Source organism: Rhinoderma darwinii, chromosome 9, assembly GCF_050947455.1.
Source record: "Rhinoderma darwinii isolate aRhiDar2 chromosome 9, aRhiDar2.hap1, whole genome shotgun sequence".
NCBI lineage: Eukaryota > Metazoa > Chordata > Amphibia > Anura > Rhinodermatidae > Rhinoderma > Rhinoderma darwinii.
In genome coordinates, this window is record NC_134695.1 from 89,653,969 (window position 1) to 89,673,900 (window position 19,932).

The 19,932-nt window shown below is 42.7% G+C and overlaps 1 protein-coding gene and 1 long non-coding RNA gene across 3 annotated transcripts in view; one reads left to right on the plus strand and one right to left on the minus strand.

The window, feature by feature from the left end:
* LOC142661159 (uncharacterized) overlaps positions 1–6,033 on the plus strand; it is a 44,042-nt gene extending 38,009 nt beyond the window's left edge. Inside the window, exons 2-3 of the long non-coding RNA XR_012850654.1 lie at positions 3,059–3,182; positions 5,459–6,033. This is a non-coding gene — a long non-coding RNA (uncharacterized LOC142661159). The remainder of the gene's footprint in view (positions 1–3,058; positions 3,183–5,458) is intronic.
* The window catches only part of PEPD (peptidase D), a 297,439-nt gene that overhangs the window by 83,672 nt on the left and 193,835 nt on the right, over positions 1–19,932 (minus strand). The gene's annotated exons all lie outside the window — the stretch shown is intronic.

Consider the following 19,932-nt stretch of genomic DNA (forward strand, 5'->3'; position numbering starts at 1 on the left):
TATATTTTGAGGATCATTTCTACGGCCCAGAGTCACATCCGTAAATATACAGAAAGGTGTCCGTGGACGACACAAATTTAAAGGGTCCGCAATTTCACCCATAATTACAGATGAAACTATGATCATGTGCATGGCGCCCAACTGTGGCTACGGGCATATAAACACACAAAGCGTATATTGAGCAGCAAAATAATAATAATATTCCTGACATGCGTGCTTTTGGAGTCTCAAGTATCTGGACATCTGGGGCTTACTTTAGAAAAACACTTGGAGTAAGAAATGTTGCGACACGCAGGCTCGACATTCAATGAATAGGTGGAGCACCCTCGTCTCCAGCGCTCAGAAAATAGCAATGATAGAAAATTCTTCTGAACAAAAGGACAAAAAACTCCTGGGAAATCTTCAATAACTCACGTTAAAAATTAAGAAAGAAAAAAATTCTTTGCTCCTTGTTTTATTACATTAATACTCTTTTAATTACAATATTTTGCTGCATTATGGCGGAAGTACTGTCGTTTCTAGACCAGCGTTTGTCACTTTTAAGTAAATTGGGATCTAATCTGTAGATTTAATTAAAAAAGAACATAGCAGGTGTTCAGCCAGACCTCATTATCATAACCGTTAGCATTAAAGGGGTCGTCTCACAATTAAATATTAGATTCTCTATTAGATCAAAACATCATTTGTCTAACTGAAAATATGTTCTGTGCCGCGTGATCTGACAGAGAAATCTAATATTGAACTAAGGGACAACCGCTTTAATGCTAAAAGAAGCCTAAGGCCTCCTACAGAAGAGCGGGTCCGATTTGCATCTACAAAACACAGGCCATTTTTCTTGCTAATGACAGTCCGTGTTGCGTCAGTGTGGCTTCCGTGTGTCATCCATTTTTTCATCGGCAAGTACTTCTTGGTTTTACTTTTTTTTTTCCTGTGTAATCCTTTAGCAACCGATGTGTGAAACACGGACAGCACATGGATGTCTCGTTGATCGGCGCTCGTGGTTACGACCAAAAATGGCAGGTGTAAAAAGACCCTAAAGACCCTTTTACACTGGCCAATTATCGGGCAAACGAGTGTTCACAAAACGCTTCTTCCCGATAATTACCCTGTGTAAACAGGACAACGATCAGCCGATGAACGAGCGTGATCTCGCTGTGCTGTGTGATTAAGTCCCACACAAACTTTACCGAAGTGTCGGGATTGTGAATAGACATCGCGTCCTGGCTGGAGGCGATGTCTATTCACTCTCAAGACAATTCAGTAAAGTTAATGTGGGAGTATGTGACAGCACAGCATGATCACGCGAGATCACGCTGTGCTGAGTACAAATGAACATGAATGGAGAGAAGTGTATGACGCCGATTGGTCACTGATTGGCTGATTGGTCAGCGTCATACACTCCTCTGTACAATGCCCAGTTGGTAAAAAGGTAAAAAAACGCCCAGTTGCCTATTAAGGAACGTATTAGCATAAATCTAAAATCGCTCAAAAATGATCGTTTTTCAAAATAAAAACCACTGCTGTTATCTACATTACAGCGCCTATCACATTATGTAGGACAGAGGGCACTTATATTGTGGTGACAGACTCTTTAAATACTGAAACTACTATTGTTGTCGGCAGTACATCTCCGTGTGTAAACAAATAGATGTACTGCCGACATGATATAAATGTATGGGGACGAGCGAACCCATACTAGCTCCTTGTAAAGGAGCAAACAAGCGCCAATCAACCAGCTGTCTCGTTGATCGTCGCTTAGTTACACGGTCTTCGTCGGGCCGTGTAATACCAGCTTCATTCTCTAGAAGGGGCCCATAGCAGAAGTGCGACCTTCCTCCTGGTTCCACCACCATACACCCAAATGCCTTAGCTTACTTGTTTCTTAATTTCCAATGTTACTCTCAGGGCGATTCCCACCGCCATTGTTTCCTAATAGGATGTGGTTTGTGAAAGCCCTGAACATGTTCACACCATCCAAGAGAGATGAGAAAACCTGAGGTGGGGCTCCTTCTCCAATGACTCCACAACAGTCGTCACAGGAGATACCTCTACAGTATATACCCCCCTGTCTCCAGCCAAGTATGACATTTTGTTGAGGGGATTTGGAAACTGGGTCGTAACGACATAATACCCGGAGGATTTTCCTCTTAGACCCAGACGACACGCAACTGGCCACACGGCCAAAGCAACGTTGGGTGTCTCGCTCACAATGCTGCTGCGATCTGTCCGGGCTTTGGACAAGCGTGGAAAAAAAGGAAAATCAACATGTAGCCCTAGTCTCAATTATTTGGAAACTAATGTGTATAACAATGACTTTTTAAAGCGTACAAATAATTATAATTATTTTTGCATGTATCAGGAGTACATGTGAATATACGAAATGTTGTAATATGTGTTATTCGAGGTAAGTGACATCTCCCCACCTTCCAGCAGCCTGCAGTCCCCCTTTTAATGCCGGCAGGCTGTCTCAAAATGTTCTAAAATCTTCACATTGGCCGCGACCAAAAAATTAATCCCCAATAATAAGTAAATAGTAGACAGGGAAGAGGGGGATGCAGCTGCAGGTTCTCTCTGGCTGTGTTTCTGTGAGGCATTATGTGTCAGAAGAAGGAGCAGTAGGGGAGGGGGACACAGATCTGGTTCAGAGGCTACAGTACATACGGTAGCACTATGAGATATCAGGGCAGCAGCAAATACACCAACGTAAGAACAAACATCACATCAAGAAGAGTCTGTCCACTCAAAGAAGGCAGGGAAACCGGCCCTAACATTTGGGTAAGACACAACATTTCCGGCTACACTTCATATCCCAACTCTCTGTATCGTAAGTGCAATTCCATCTTAGAACCCTGCGCTCACGAAGGCTCAACACAATCTGGAGCCACGGATTCGTATTATTTTTGAAGAACCAGAACAGACCAGGTTAAATTAAATCTAAATTTGCCTGCGTTTTAACTGTGTCCCCGGGGCTGGAAATATTCACAAATATTAATGAGCGGGGATGAAAGGGACGGGAGAACATTTGCAAATAATCCGTGTCTGATTCTTACAATTACAGCCGCAGCAAATGTGAAGCCGAAGGAACTCACGGGACAATATAATGTAAAAAAGAAACCGAGGCATCAACAAGAGGCGCAGAGCAGTGAGGAACATCCATGATGAAACTATGACAACCTATTAAGGTGACGCTCCACCTCTGTAGAATTTAACAGGGAATCACTAAAGTAACAATTCCCTAATATATCGTTATTGGAGTCTCTTCTCGTAGACAGCCTGAACGCCATACACCATCTACTATGGCTGGGCAATTAATCAAAAAATAAATCGAAATACAGCGCAATTAAATAGACATCATGTTGCCAATTTCGGTTTTATCAATTATTTTCTCCCGGTTTAAACTGTTCCTGCATCTTCAGGAAGCAGATACTGTTGAATCCAATGGTAGAGCAGGGAGCCGTAAGATCCCTGCTCTAGCATTCACTATGTATGGCTGGACGCGAGGCAGTGATGTCATCGCGCCTGTCTACGCCGAGCTGCACAGACCAAAGGAGCAGAGGGATCTCCTCCACTCATCATTGGAATGGGATTAGGTGAGTATGTATTTTATTATATTTATCAGGCACTGTTGGGGCAGCTGTGGGGGCATTATACAGCGTGGGGGCAGCTATGGGGGACCTTGTACTGTGTGGGGCGCAGCTATGGGGGCATTATACTGCATGAAAGTCAGTTTTGGGGGCATTATACTATGTAGAGGCAGCTATGAGGGCATTATACTGTGTGGAGGGCAGTTATGGGAGGCATTATATTCTGGGGTTAGCTATGGGGGCATTATACTGTGTGGAGGGCATCTATTGGGGCATTATACTGTATGGAGGCATTTATAGGGGCATTATACTGTGTGGGGAGAACTATGGGGGGAATATACTGTGTGGTGGCAGTGTCAGGGGGCATATTATATACGGTAGTATACAGCAGGCTCCGGGGATAAATATTAATTCAATGGTGTAGCATGCAAATGGGGGCGTGGCCTAAATAATCGTTCAATCATCGTAAATCGAGATTACATGTTCAATTTATCGTGATTTTGATTTAGGTCATAATTGCCCAGCCCTACCATCTATCCACAGTGCAAAGTTTCCACTACTTACAGGACTCATTCAGTGGAAGAGTCTTAAGAAAAAAAAACTATAAAAGTGTAGATTATAAATTGAGCCCCTGATATCATCCACACGTCTCAAGAGGATTTCAGCACTGGAGGCAAAATAGTGAACACAGGGCAGAGCTTACTATTAGCTTCCAGCCAGCCCATATAGAAAACTACAGTCTTTCCCCAGCCAGAAATAGCTGATAACAGAGAAAAATAGTTTTCATTCACTCACATAGCTTACGGTGGTGAAATAGACTTTAGTAGAGTTCCTTAATGCTCTGTGCCTCAGGCTACTGGCTGTATGTAACCCTATAATTATATGCCACTCATCCTTCCCCAATTCAACCATAGTCCGGGTCTATCGCTATAACACACAGTTGGATTACAACATATCAATCTGTGTAATAAATATTGTATATGTCAATTCTATCCCCGGGCCAGGACGTGGGCTTGGGATCAGGATGCCCATTTGTCCAGTCTTCATTAATGTCAAAATATGCAGCAAGACCCAAAGACTTGGCCATGCAGCCGCCATTACTGAGATCTGGGCTAGGGGATGCATCAGTAAGTGCAGAATATTTTTTGCTCATTTATACATGTAAAACATTACAGAATCCCTATAAAAGCTGAAACCTCAACAAAACGTATAAACGACATATCTGTAACAATGCAGGACGGTTGTTATGTAGATGTAATATAAGGAGGGGGAGGGATAAAAAGGAATGAAAAAGACCAAATAAATCTCAAATCTTGACGGCAGCCCGGAGAGGTGTATTGAGCACCTGTCTACAAAATAACTAATTATAGCACCAATGCCCGTCAGCGCTGACACTACCTTCTCCGAACAACAGAGACAAACTGTGTAGTGTGTTATTGCAGGGTGGTAACAACGGGAGATCACCATAACAAAGTGACAACACATACAAAACATATCAATCCTCTATAAAGGGCTTTGAAGAGCTGGATTCTGGCTCCTCAGACAGAAAATACAATAAAATTAATTGGCAACTAAAAGCCTGGAAAACCAAATACCCGATAAAGAGAAGTCCCGCACTTTCCCGACTACAGGGGTCGCACGATCATTGCCATATTACGGCTCCATACAAGCTGCGAGTTGTACAGAGTATAGTAATATGGGGCTATATTGTACCTCAATAAGTCTCCGATTCCATACAGAGACATATGGAGGTCTTATAATGACTCCCACACTATAAAGAAAGAGGGCCATGATGCATCAGACGCCGTATTATAGAGTTATTCTCGGCCTGGAAGAAATGCTTCTAATTACAGCCATTTATGTACCCCTGACAGGAGATGAAAGTCGACTGAACCCCCAAATTTGACGGGTCCGCCCAAGTACGGTCTATAGTGCCTCCCAACTGTCCCACGATGGCAGAGGTCAATGGAAAGGATTGGATTTCAACATAAGGCTTATTCCCCTCATCCCATTTAAAACACATGAAGGCTCGGCCGGGAATGAACGTATATGGGGGAGTCCAGAGCAATAGCTGCTGTTTATGGGCAGATTAAGGGATCTACCAATAAAACTCCGATTTGTCTGCACAGCTTTAAAATTATGTTATGACCAGAAGGGTTGACGTCTCCCTAAAGTTGACCACACACATTAAATTTGGCCGACTTTGGGACTCTCCCCGATTGCAGATGTCGCGGAGGGGGGATCGGGGATGTAAGATTTTAACATGCCAGATCCTTTCTTTCTCTGGCAGCGACTTATTCCCCTCTCCCCATTAAAATAGACATTCACGCTTGACTGAGCCAAACATCCATGTTGCCCAAATGAGTGTTCTGCTGATGGCTACGTCATGTGTACGGCCGGTTTTACCCCACACAGCAAGGAAGGGATGTCTAAAATCACAGCGCTGGACTAGACCAACAAAAATAAAAAATACAATTTATATACACATTTATGGTGATTATTTTTTCCATCGTCTCTAATGCTGTATAAATAATATTTATGTCTGAATATACTTCAATTACAGGAATTATCCGAATACGTTCTCATCTACAGACCACAAGCAGAAAACAGAGACGGCGTCAACGTCGCAGAATATCTTCTGCAGATTCAGATCAATGACGTTCATGTAACTCAATTATAAATAAACTATTTGGGGAAAACGGGGGCCGCCGCGAGAATCTTCACACTTCTAACATTTCATCTTAGACGCTCGGTTACTATATTTGGTCTTACTAAAAATATACCAGGAATAAATTTCATTGACAAAAAAATAAAAATAAATTAACATTTCCCAAAAACAACTGTCAGAATGTAAGTTATTGAGCAGAGCAAGTGCAGCGGACGAGGGGGCCAGTTCTACAGAGATGAGGATTATTAAAAAAACAAATGTCACTGGCCTAAAACTCTGCTCTGATTGGTTCTGACATTGCAGGATCCTCTGGACCTATGGGATGCAACGTTATTAATAATTTCTGACCATAGGACCATCATGCCAATGAGTCTACAAACCCTCCACCCCACTTGAACACAGTACTAAAGCATCCAGCAGCTGGCCTAAAATGATTGACCTTGGATGGTGGAACCATATGACTATTCGAGGATTTCCTATTAATCCGACACTGGGACAACTTTTAATAAACTGGGACTTAAAGAGGACCTGTCACTAGGTCATATAAGTTGAACTGGTATACGGACCAGAATAGCACCGTCTCGCTGATTCCTGATTTTTTTCCTGGACTCCCTGTTCCAGAGATATGGCTCATCATTGTGCTGGCTCCCTATATGATAATTTGCTGTAGTTAGCCAACAGGACGTGAACTACTCTCAAGCTGATTGGTCAGAATCAGAGGGAGGCAAGCTACGGTAGCTCCACCCCATTGGCTAACTATAGCAAATTATCAAATAGGGCGTCAACACAACAGTGGGTCATATCGCTGAAAAAAGGGGTCCAGGAAAAAAAAAAGAGAAACCGCTAAAATCAGGGAGACCACAATATTCAGGTCAGTAAACTAGTTCTACACATATGACCTAGCGACAGGTCCTCTTCAAAGAAACAATGGACCTTCAGCATCGGAAAGGAAGGACTTTGAACGTATCGGCCTATTTAAAAAGGGTTGTCCAGTTTGGATTCCCTGGTCTAATGTTGCTGATGAGGTGAAGCAAAAAGTTGTCTTCGGAGCAGATGCAGGAAAAAGAGAGCACGACGAGAAACCCCTTAAAATAACTAGTTATCAATATAATCCACTGTTCATATTGAGCGATATTGGAGCTGTAATGGACGCGACTCTCCACTTTACTAAGTCAGAGAGAGTGTTTTTTCCAGAAACAGAAATACTCTTGCCCACGGCCTGTGCCTGATATTACAGCTCCGATCCATTCATGACAAGGGTGGCGCTGTTTCTGGGAGAGAATAAAATTGTGTGCTGAAGGGAAATTGTCCCAGAGCTTCCCCACTACAATTTATGGACCTCTGTCCCTCCCGAGAAGGATTCCCAGCAGGGCCTAGGACATACAGTCCATAATTATTCATCCACTAGCTGATCACGTTCTTGGTTGAGCCCATCCTATCGAGCCCATTCCACGCAGGTATAATCCACGTAATCAGATTTCACGCTCATGACCTGCCTCTTAACCCGGCCGTATGTGATTTTTCGAGACCCAGGCAGTGTTGGCGAGAATATTGAGCACATCCAATGATTGCAAAAATTTACATCCAAATATAGCGGACATTGATCATGTTTTTTGTCACACACAAGGGGAGCGTCCTAACCCTAGGTGGGGTCTAATGTGTGGAGGAGGTTTCAGATGGGGGTCAGTGTCGGTGAGATATCTACACGACTATATATATATATGTGCACATAATCTCAGAAGACAAGTGGCGTCCGGCCCTTCTATCATCACTCAGATTCTCACCGTATTAATCTTGTATCTTAATATAAAGAAGAAAAAAGAAGAAAAAATTGTAAATGAAGCCATTTGTGCTGAACTGCATCTATTTATCATCCCTGCTCTGCATAGATTCCCCGATACAATATTTATTAAACTCTTGTGGCAGAACCGACCGCAAAAACAGGGAAATATTTCATTTATACGAACAATAATTCTCAGCTAAGACAGCGGCCCCAGAACAAAAGAAAATAAAGTTCAGATATTTTTTCTGACAACATTTATTTAAAAAAAAAACAACAACAACAATGTATCAACAAAAGAGCACAGGCGAGGATTGAATCTGCAACAAATTTAAAGGGGATATGCGGGATTAGATAAAAAATATCTGCTTTCTTCCAGCAACAGGGCCACAACTATCCAAGGGTTGTGTCTGGTATTGGTGCACAGCTCCTTTAAAATAAATGGTATTAAGGGGTTTTCCCGATTAAGAACATTTATCACCTATCCACAGGTTAGATGATAAACGTAGGATAACGGGGGGCAACACCGATTAGAATGGGGTTCCCGTGTTAAGTTTCTTCTCACGGTGATGACATGTTGGAAACGTATGCTCAACCGCGGCTTCATTCAGCCAGCCCCATAGACTTTAAATGGAGCTGCAGCTCACGTGCTCGACCACCATTCCTTTCAAAATCCTCCTGGTCGCACGGTGAGGCGGAACAGGGTACTAGGCACCCCAGTTCTAGTGATCTGTGAGGGTCCCAGTGATCACACATCTGTCAACTATCCTGAGGATAGGTGATAAATGTTCTTAATGGGAATCCCCCTTTAAGATGCAATACCACATCGGACCTGTGAACATGTGTGGCGCTGTTTGGAAGAATGTAGTCATGTTTTTTTAATCCTGGAGCAGAAAATGAAGCTAAAAAATATATAAATGTGATATATACGTTAGGGGAAAAAAAAATAATTTGTGAATTTTAGATGTAAACAAGTATCATGCCACACATAAACCGCCACATTGCGGAGGTTCAGTCTGCGCAGCGCACTACATGCTTATTTTCTTCAGCTGAACCACAAACTTTCCTTTATCAAGTTATTAATGAGATCACTGCTATTCCATGGCAGATTGATTGGCCCGTTGTCTTATTAGTTAATCCATCTTTAATTAAATAGCTGCAAGCAATTTTTCTTTTCTCTGAAGAACGACGAAACTATCACAGACTGTAACCAATCTGCATTACACCAGGGCAATATTTAGGATGATTTCTAATTTCAATTATGTTTTTATTGCATGCATATTATTGAAGAAAGTGGATTATTAGATTACAGCCCTTAAAGGGAACCTGTCACCAGATTCTTAAATCCCTATCTCCTATTGCATGTGATCGGCGCTGCAATGTAGATAACAGTAACGTTTTTTGTTTTTTTTAAAACGATCATTTTTGGCCAAGTTATGAGCAATTTTAGATTTATGCAAATGAGCCTTTCTAATGGACAACTGGGCGTGTTTTCGCTTATGTCCAACTGGGCGTGTCTTGTGTTTGTAACATCTGGGCGTGTTTACTTGTTTTACTAGCTGGGCGTTGTGAATAGAAGTGTATGATGCTGACAAACACTTCTATTCACAACGCCCAGCTAGTAAAACAAGTAAACACGCCCAGATGTTACAAACACAAAACACGCCCAGATGTTACAAACACAAGATACGCCCAGTTGGAAATGAGAAAACACGCCCAGTTGTCCATTAGAAATGCTCATTTGCATAAATATAAAATTGCTCATAATTTGGCCAAAAATTATCGTTTTACAAAAAAAAACAAATACGTTCCTGTTCTCTACATTGCAGCGCCGATCACATGCAATAGGAAATAGGGGTTTGATAATCTGGTGACAGAGCCTCTTTAAAGGGAACCGGTCACCAGCATTTCACCTATTTATTTTTAGTTATCCCTCGCTGGCCGCTGCTATCAAAAATTCATTGCCGTTATCCCCTCTCCTAAACTCCTCCTCCGGCTGTAAAGAACGGTCTGCAAACATTTCATACCTTTTATCGTAATAATCCGGTGTCCCTTTCTGCGCGCACTCCAGAAGAGGGCATCAAGCGCGGGATTGTGTGTGCTGGGGGAAGGCGAGGAGCTGTCAATCAAAAGTAAGGAGGCGGAGTAAACTCGGAAAGGCTTGATGAATGAAGATCTGACTCTTATGCTAATTAGCATACGGGGTGGGAACACAAAAAAACTGAAGACTAAAGCTACGGCGCCGACTAAGAAGACAATTCTAGGTTATATAGAAATGATTTTTCACCCACTACCACCAGGTATTGCTGGTTTAATAGGTGAAATGCTGGTGACGGGTTCCCTTTAAGGGACTTATACACAGGCCGACAATAGGCCGGTACAGCGAATGCCGAAAATAGAACCATCGTTGATCGGCGCTCGTTTGTTCCTGTCACACGGAGCTATGGATGGGGACGAGCGGTTGTTACTCCGATCGCTCGTCCCCATACATTATTATCAGGTCGGCAGCGCGTCTCCTTGTTTACACACCAAGATGGGCTACCGACAACGATATTATTTTACTTTTTTAAAACGATACGACCAGCAGATGATCGAGAGTTTGTTCGTTGATCTGCTGATCGCTGCCCTGTTTACACAGAGCAATTACTGGGAACGAGCATGTAAAAGGGCCTTTAGAAGGGTTGTGCCACAGGATGGGTGATAAATGTCTGATCGCTGGGACACCCACTGCTCACCAAAATGGGGGTCCTGAGCTCCCAGACTCTTCTCACGGCACAACTGCAATGAGGAGGAGTTTAAATGGAGCGGTGGTCACGCATGCGCCCTGCCACTCGATTCAATGCCTAAGGCCTTATTTACAAGAGCGTATTTCACGTCCGTGATACGCGTGTGAAAATCACGCACGTCGCACGGACCTATGCAAGTCAAGGGGGCCATTCAGACATTCCGTGTTTTTCACGCAGCGTGTGTCCGCTGCGTGAAACTCACTGCATGTCCTATTCTTGAGCGTTTTTATTGCATCACGCACCCATTGAAGTCAATGGGTGCGTGAAAATCACGGACAGCACACGGACACACATCCGTGTGCTGTGCGTGATTCGCGCAACAGTTGCTCAAGAAATGATGGGAAAAAGAAAACCTTCATTTCATTTTGTAAACGTCAAAACCGCGTGACATAAGGGTGGCATACGCGCGAAAATAACGCAGACACGCACCAAACACTGATGACATACGGAACTGCAACACGCGCAAAATGCTGGGTTTTTTACGCTCAGTATCTCCGAAGCACGTGGATGAGATTTGTTTTAAGTCATCCACTTTGCTGCTACTGTATTTACTGTGGATTTTCCACAACGAATTCCGTAGCCGAAAAACCGCAGTATTTACGCAACGTGTGAACTGACCCCAAGGCTGAATGCACATGTTGTGTAATTTGATGCAGAAAACCTGCATCAAGAACGCAGGTAAATGCACATAATCCTGCAGATAAAGTCGCATCTAATGGTGCGGTTTTTGGCGCGTTTTCATGAAGCGGATTTTGGTGCGATTTTCCTTTGCAGTAGGCAGATAGAATTCGCAAAGCAAAAATGCAAGATAAATTGACATGCTGCGGATTCTAAAAAACAAACCACGGGTCAATTTCAGTCCTGAAAAAAACTGCAGCATTTACATGAAAATTCCTGGAATCTCATTGACTATGCTGGTACTGTATTACGCTGCGGATTTGGCGCACGCAAAACCGCACGTAATACCCATCGTTACGACTTTTCTGCGGAGGAAAGAATAATAAATTACCCCAAAGAATTTTGTCTCTATAAAACCTAAAGAGAAGAGAATGGGGTCGGGCACTTACAAAGTTTTTTCGTATCTTATCATGAAATGCTCTTTAAATCCTGAGTTAGAAGTCCCTGATAACCGAATGTGAGTTTGGGCTTTATCCAGGGACAGAGAAGCTTATGAGGGCCGGAGCCCAGAAGACGTCTCCTGCATGAGGTTTCTACGTGTCTCGGTGCCGGGGCTGTAGACCGGGTTATCTTGACAGCGCCGCCGGCTTTCTAAGTAATGTCTTAATCTTCTATATTCTTCCAGCTCGGAAGGTCAATGACCAAGCAAAACATTATCACGAGAAAAACCCACAAAACGACTCGGCTTCCTAACATATTATCTCCACCAGTAATTTCCAGCAGGGCCCAGACGCCCACTCGGCTATATACACGATATATCTCTCCGGCAGAATATACCAAGGCACAAAACAAATAAAGCCAGAGAATCTCTAGCTCAGGGTCATTCAATAAATCCGTTCCAAAAACAGAAGCGAGAACAAAGCACTGAGCACGTCCTAAGTAACAGACCGGGCTGCAATCTACGAAAATCACTTCTCCCGCAATCGTTAGGGTGACTATTATGGGGCCAAAAGGTATTTTCTTCTGGTCTCTCCATCTCAAGTTTTTCTGAAGAAACCAAAGACAAATTGTATATAGAGAATAAGTTATTCGAAGTCTGCGAGGAAGCGGTATAGCTGTATAATGATCCAGTCGGAATTACGGACGTATATATAAAATGCAAGTAGCCTTGCTTTCCGTTTGCCTTCGTTCTCTAGGTATCCATTTTTCTTCACGGAAGCAAAGAGTGTTGCAGACTGCACTTTTACTTCCATCAAAAAACGGAAACCTAGCGAACGAAGGCTAGCGTGAACTTAGCCTTACGACGACGCTAGCGTGAACTTAGCCTTACGACGAAGCTAGCGTGAACTTAGCCTTACGACGACGCTAGCGTGAACTTAGCCTTATGACGACGCTAGCGTGAACTTAGTCTTACGACGACGCTAGCGTGAACTTAGCCTTACGACGACGCTAGCGCGAACTTAGCCTTACGACGACGCTAGCGCGAACTTAGCCTTACGACGGCGCTAGCGCGAACTTAGCCTTACGACGACGCTAGCGCGAACTTAGCCGTACGACAACGCTAGCGCGAACTTAGCTGTACGACAACGCTAGCGTGAACTTAGCCTTGCGACAACGCTAGCGCGAACTTGGCCTTACGACAACCAATGGTTTTATAGTAAAAATTGTGAAAAAGCCTGATGGCAACTGATACATTTTTGCATCAGTTTTTGCATCAGTTGTAATCACTTGAGAGACAAAAAAAACTGATGCTAATGCAACGGATATATGTGAACGCACCCTTACATCAGCACATTCATATGGACCACAAACCCTAAAATCTTTCGGACTCAAAAATATTTATAAAATGGGCCTATTAAAAAGTCGGGGCTTTCCACGCTCGTGTGTGCTCCTTCCTTGACAAGTGTTGTATGTTACGTTCTAATTGCTACAAACATTCAGTATCAGCGGGTGTAATTATCTCTATTTACTGTAATTATTATACAGCAGAATCCTGATCCTGATCGGCTTCTTCAGTGTTGCAGGAATTTATTATTAGTGCCGCGTGTATCCCCCTCCATTAGAATGTGATTACGCCGCAGTGTTACGCCGTGTTTGTTTTCACGCGTAACATTCCTCCGATACATTACATAACCAAATTATTATTATTTTGTACTCGGCAGATTAAAATTAATTTGCATGTCTGCTCAAATATAAATATAATCGTGCTGAGCACACATGAACAATACGGCTGTAGGATCCAAGTAGATTAAATTCTTATATTTTCATTATGTAAAATTTCTAATTAAATTTTTTTTTTCTTTAATTGTCACATTTACATACGAGAAACTGAAAAATACGAATGTTTCCAAAAGATAAAAACCCACTAAATGGCAACCATTGCTGTGTCACCCAGCTTTCCGCATTCCCTGAACGGCATAGAAACCTTTAGAGTTACGGTAAATTCTCCATTTGCTCCCTCTTTCTCCCCTACATCTCTGGCTGTGTAAACGTCAAATCACTTCTACTAGTTTTGCAGCTCGGATGAACCAGGAAGCTCAGGATGAGCCGTACTAGAAGTCCTATTACCCAGATATGGGAAGTACTGCAGAGCAAGGGCTTATGGGAAGACACAAAAATAAAGGTTTCTTGTCATAATGGTACATAGAGCCAAAGGGGCGCCAGAACGTAATTGGGCCATTTGCCGTTGCCGATTCATGCACCATCTTAGGACAGAACAGCCAAATTGCTGTTGCTCCCTCTGCACCGCATACGAGAGAGAAGGGCGACATCACCCTCTGACTTTTTGGAGTAAAAGTTTATTTGATTGTGTGGAGGGGGTTGCCCAATGGCAGGTTCAAAGAAGAACGGGGCTCTCTCTCCATACACAAGTGCCGCCACTTTATTATAAATCAAATAAAATGTTTCAGTATCTTTGAATACAACGCAACGCTGAAAAATACAGAATCCACAATTCTGCAAGAATTTTTTATTTTTAAAAAAAGTGTCAAATGAAAACATTGTTGTTGCTGTTTTTTTTAATTGATGGCCCTCTAGGGGTTGAGATCATCGGCTGATTTTTCATTAAAAACCATCAATGTCAAAAACGGTCTGCTTCCCCTTCAAAGAAACTGCGGGAGCGGAGACGGAACGGTTGGCGATTTACAGCTCAAACACACATTACTGGTTTGGGTAATTCTGCAAAACAAATGACTGGCCCCTTTTATCTTCTACGTCTTTGTCTCAGATCCGTCCCCGAGCAACTGACAGGTACCAGTTACATCAATAAAACATGCCAATTGTGATCTTCCTCATGAGAAGTAGAGGCCTGTGATAGATTTCCACTCAGCAGACAGGGTGACGGGAACAGATGTTATTGATGGTCATTAGAGACTTGCCGGCGGACGCTTACGTTCCAACCGGATTAAATGGCTACGGAAAGGAGGAAGGATCTTAAAATGTCATAAATAACTTAATTTCTTAAGATGTAAGTCGAGCCGTCTGCCATCTAAATCATTTTGTTCTCATTATTTCACGCGGTGCTTTTAATATCTCACGCCGGGCGTCGCTAATGCGTTTCTCAAGGTCAATGGCAGAGAAGTGACCGTAGGATGAGGATCCGGGGGAGAAGCCAAGTCCCAAAAGAGATTAAAGATCTGAGCAGGATGTTAATGGAACAGATAAACAATTGGATCACACGTGGAGTTTCATGTACTCGACCTGACGGAACCATTAGCGGCTGCCGGGGAAAATTTGTTTAAAGTCCGGGTGATGGATGGTTCTTGAAAATCAACTGGACACAAATTAGTTGTTGTAATCGTTTTGGAAATGTTGTACAAAAAGGTAAATGAAGAGCCCGGTTTCCCTGAGTTTCAAGCAGACAACAAAATCTTAAGAAATCAAATTAGAAGAAGGGATGAAAATGAGGTTGATGAAGTGTAATAATACAGGTACAAAGCTGATTAACGTAAGGGGTATGTAAAACATTATAACCGATTCATTGCTCCAAAGCATCTAAAATAACAATAAAGCAGCACAAATAAAAAAAAAATCTTCTACCGTTTTATGTATACAGCTCCTATGTAAACCTATGTGTATCCATGGTTACAGACTACAAATAAACGGTGTGCAGTCTGATCTTGCAGTCTCTACCATCTGCCCCCTTTACTGTCTGTAGGTTAGCAAGAAGAGTAGGCAGAGGCAGTGGAGTATTACTATGTGAACAATAGGTCTGCACAGGAGCTGTATACCTAAAAAGGAGCCGAATTATAATTAACCCCTTCCCGACATTTGCCGTACATGTACGTCATGGAAAGTACTGACTTCCCGCATCTTGCCGTACATGTACGTCAAACGTTTGGCACCGGCTCAGAAGCTGAGCCGGTCCCATCATCACCGGATCTCAGCTGTATCTTACAGCTGACATCCGACTGTAACGGCGGGGACCGAAATTAGCTTCGATCCCCGCCATTAACCCCTTAAGTGCAGCGCTCAAACGCGATCGCTGCACTTAAGGTGTTTGCAGCTCATCGGAACCCCAGTAATGAAATTGCCGGGGTTCCGGTGGCTGCAATGGCAACCGGAGGCCTAATACTGGCCTCCCGGTCTGCCTAGCACCGAAGCCGGTCAAGATCCGCCCGGCGGCGGAGCCTGATCGGCTTCCGTAGCTGCCGGCAAGATGGCGCCGGGTCAGGAGCTGATCCGGCGTCATCAGCGGTGGAAGTCAGCTGTACTGTACAGCTGACATCCACCTGTAACGGCAGGAACCGGAGCTAGCTCCGATCCCTGCCATTAACCCCTTCGATGCAGCAATCGAAAGCGATTGCTGCATCGTAGCGGTTACAAGCAGATCGCCAGCCCTGACAGGCAATCGGGACTGGCGACTGCTGTTATGGCAACAGGAGACACAATGGTCTCCTGCTCTGCCATTACGGAAGCCGATTTAGGCCCCGCCGGGAGGCGAAGCCTAAACGGCTTGCTGTCAGTGAATGACTGACAGATCTAATACATTGCACTACATAGGTAGTGCAATGTATTAGAAAAAAAAAAATCTGACCGTTGGACCTTCAAGTCCCCTAGTGGGACTTGAGAAAAAGTGTAAAAAAAGTATAAAAAAGTGTAAAAAAAAGTGCAAAAAATAAAAGTTTGAAAACAATAAAAGTTTCAAGTAATCAAATAAAACACAATCCCCCTTTTACTCTTATCAAGTCCTTTATTATTGAAAAATAATAATAAACCATATGTATTTGGTATCGCCACGACCGTAACGACCGGAGGTATCAAAATATTATATTATTTATTGCACGCGGTGAACAGCGTAAAAAAAACCCGTAAAAAACGTTACCAGAGTTTCTGTTTTTTAGTCACTTTGCCCTACAAATATTACAATAAAAAGTGATCAAAAAGTCGCACGTATCCAAAAATGGTACCAATAATAACTACAGCTCGTCCCGCAACAAACCAGCCCTCATACCGCTACGTCTATGAAAAATAAAATTAGTTATGGCTCCAATAAGTCAGGAAATAAAAAAATATGCAGTTGTGCCCGAGGAGAACATTTCTTCTGTTTCAAGAGGCGATTTATCAAGGACCTAAAATTAGGGAACCAGGAAAGGGAGGGCCCAATCATATCCGATGGAAGCGACGGTGCCCGTATTATACCAGGATAATACTTTCCCAGCAAAATTCCCCAAACTACAAAGGCGCGGAGTGTGGACCAAAAGGGGGATAAGAAATGACACCATTTATCAGTGCGACACCGGCCTGTGCAGAAAGGATTGCTTCACAGCGTAACACACATCTATGGATTATTTTTATTTTTTTATACCACCTGACTATGCCCCTTATATACTCCGCCCCGCTTACATGTACCCCCACATTATAAAACACCAGCAATACTCAAACAAATATAGTACCAAGCAAAATCCGCTCTCCAAAAGCCAAATGGTGCTCCCTCGGCCCTGAACCCTACAGCGTGCCCAAACAGCAGTTTCCTTCAACATATATGGCACCGTCATACCCGTGAGAACCCTTTTAACAATTTTTGTGGTGTGTGTCTCCAGCGTCATAAGCTGGGCATGACATATTTGCCACTGAATGGCATATCTAGGGAAAAATATAAATTTTTAATTTGCACCATCCGCAGCGCATTCATTTATGGAAAAGACCTGTGGGGTGAAAATGCTCACTACACCCCTTAATAAATGCCTTGAGGGGTGCAGTTCCATAATGGGGTCACTTATCAGGGGTTTCTTTTTATTATTTCACATCTGAGCCTCTGCAGTTGTGAACCAATACTTTGTAAATCGCCAAATTAGGCCTCCACTCCGCATGGTACTCTTCACTTCTGAGCCCTGTCATATGTCCAGACAAAAGATTAGGGCCACATGTAGGGTGTTTCTAAAACCGGGAAACACCGCATAATAATTAGAGAGCTGTCTTGTTATGGTGGCACAAGCCGGGCACCACATATTGGCATATCTATGGAAAAAAATCCCATTTTCACTCTGCAACATTGAGCGCACACTAATTTCTACAAAACACCTGCAGGGTTAAAATGCTTACTACACCCCTTGGTAAATGCATTGAGGGGTGTAGTTTACAAAATGGGGTCACTTCTGGGGGGTTTCCACTGTTTTGGGCCCACAGGTGCCCAGAAACCAATCCAGCAACATCTGCACTCCAAATGGCGGTCCTTCCCTTCTGAGCCCTGCCGTTTGCCCAAACAGCAGTTTATGACCACATATGGGGTATTGCCGTACTCGGGAGAAATAGCTTTACAAATGTTGGGTTCTTTTTTTCCTTTATTTGTTGAGAAAATGAAAAAATTTGCGCTAAAGCTACGTCTTATTGAAGAAAAAGGACTGTTTTTATTTTCACTGCCTAATTCTAATAAATTCTATGAAACATCTGTGGGGTCAAAATGCTCACTACACCCCTAGATGCATTCTTCAAGAGGTGTAGTTTCCTAAATGGAGTCCCTTTTTGGGCGTTTTCATTGTTTTGTCCCCTCAGGGGCTTTGCAAATGTGACCTGGCCTCCGCAAATCATTCCTGCTAAATGTGATCTCAAAAAGTCAAATAGTGCTCTTTCCCTTCTAAGCCCTGCCGTGTGTCCAAACAGCCGTTTATTACCACATGTGGGGTATTGTTTTACTCGGGAGAAATTGCTTTACAAATTTTGTGGTGCTTTTTCTCCTTTAGTCCTTCTGGAAATGAGAAAAAATTAGCTAAACCTACATTTTCTTTGAAAAAATGTAGATTATTATTTTCAGGGCCTACTTCCAATAATTTCTGCAAAAAAACTGTGGTGTCAAATCGCTCACTATACCCCTAGATAATTTCCTCAATGGGTGTTGTTTCCAAAATGGGGTCACTTGTGGGGGGTTTCCACTGTTTTGTCCCCTCAGGGGCTTTGTAAATGTAACATGGCCTCCGCAAACCATTCCTGCTAAATTTGAGTTCCAAAAGCCAAATGGCGCTCTTTCCCTTCTCAGCCTCGCCGTGTGTCCAAACAGCCGTTTATTACCACATGTGGGGTACTGTTTTACTCGGGAGAAATTGCTTTACAAATTTTGCGGTGCTTTTTCTCCTTTAGTCCTTGTGGAAATGAGAAAAAAAATCGCTAAACCTACATTTTCTTTGAAGAAATGTTGATTTTAATTTTCACGGCCTACTTCCAATAATTTCTGTAAAAAACCTGTGCGGTGAAAATGCTCACTACACCCCTAGATAATTTCCTTGAGGTGTCTAGTTTCCCAGATGGGGTCACTTTTGGGGGATTTTGACTGTTTTGGCACCGCAAGAGCCCTTCAAACCTGACATGGTGCCTAAAATATATTCTAACAAAAATAAGGCCCCAAAATCCACTAGGTGTTCCTTTGCTTCTGAGGCCGGTGTTTCAGTCCAGTAGCACGCTACGGCCACATGTGGGATATTTCCTAAAACTGCAAAAACTGGGCAACAAATATTGAGTTGCATTTCTCTGGTAAAACCTTCTGTGTTATAAAAAAAATTGTATTAAAAATGTATTTCTGCAGAAAAATATGAAATTTGTAAATTTCACCTCTACTTTGCTTTAATTCCTGTGAAATGTTTAAAGGGTTAAGACATTTTCTAAATGCTGTTTTGAATACTTTGAGGGGTGAAGTTTTTAAAATGGGGTGACTTTTTTGGGGTTTCTAATATATAAGGCCCTCAAAACCACTTCACAACTGAACTGGCCCCTGTAAAAATAGCCTTTTGAAATTTTCTTGAAAATGTGAGAAATTGCTGCTAATGTTCTAAGCCTTGTGAGGTCATAGAAAAATAAAAGGATGTTCAAAAAACGATGCCAATCTAAAGTAGACATATGGGGGATGTTAATTAGCAACAATTTTGTGTATTATAACTGCCTGTCTTACAAGCAGATACATTTAAATTGAGAAAAATGCTAATTTTTGCAATTTTTCGCTAAATTTTGGTGTTTTTCACAATTAAATACTGAACATATCGAGCAAATTTTGCCAGTAACATAAAG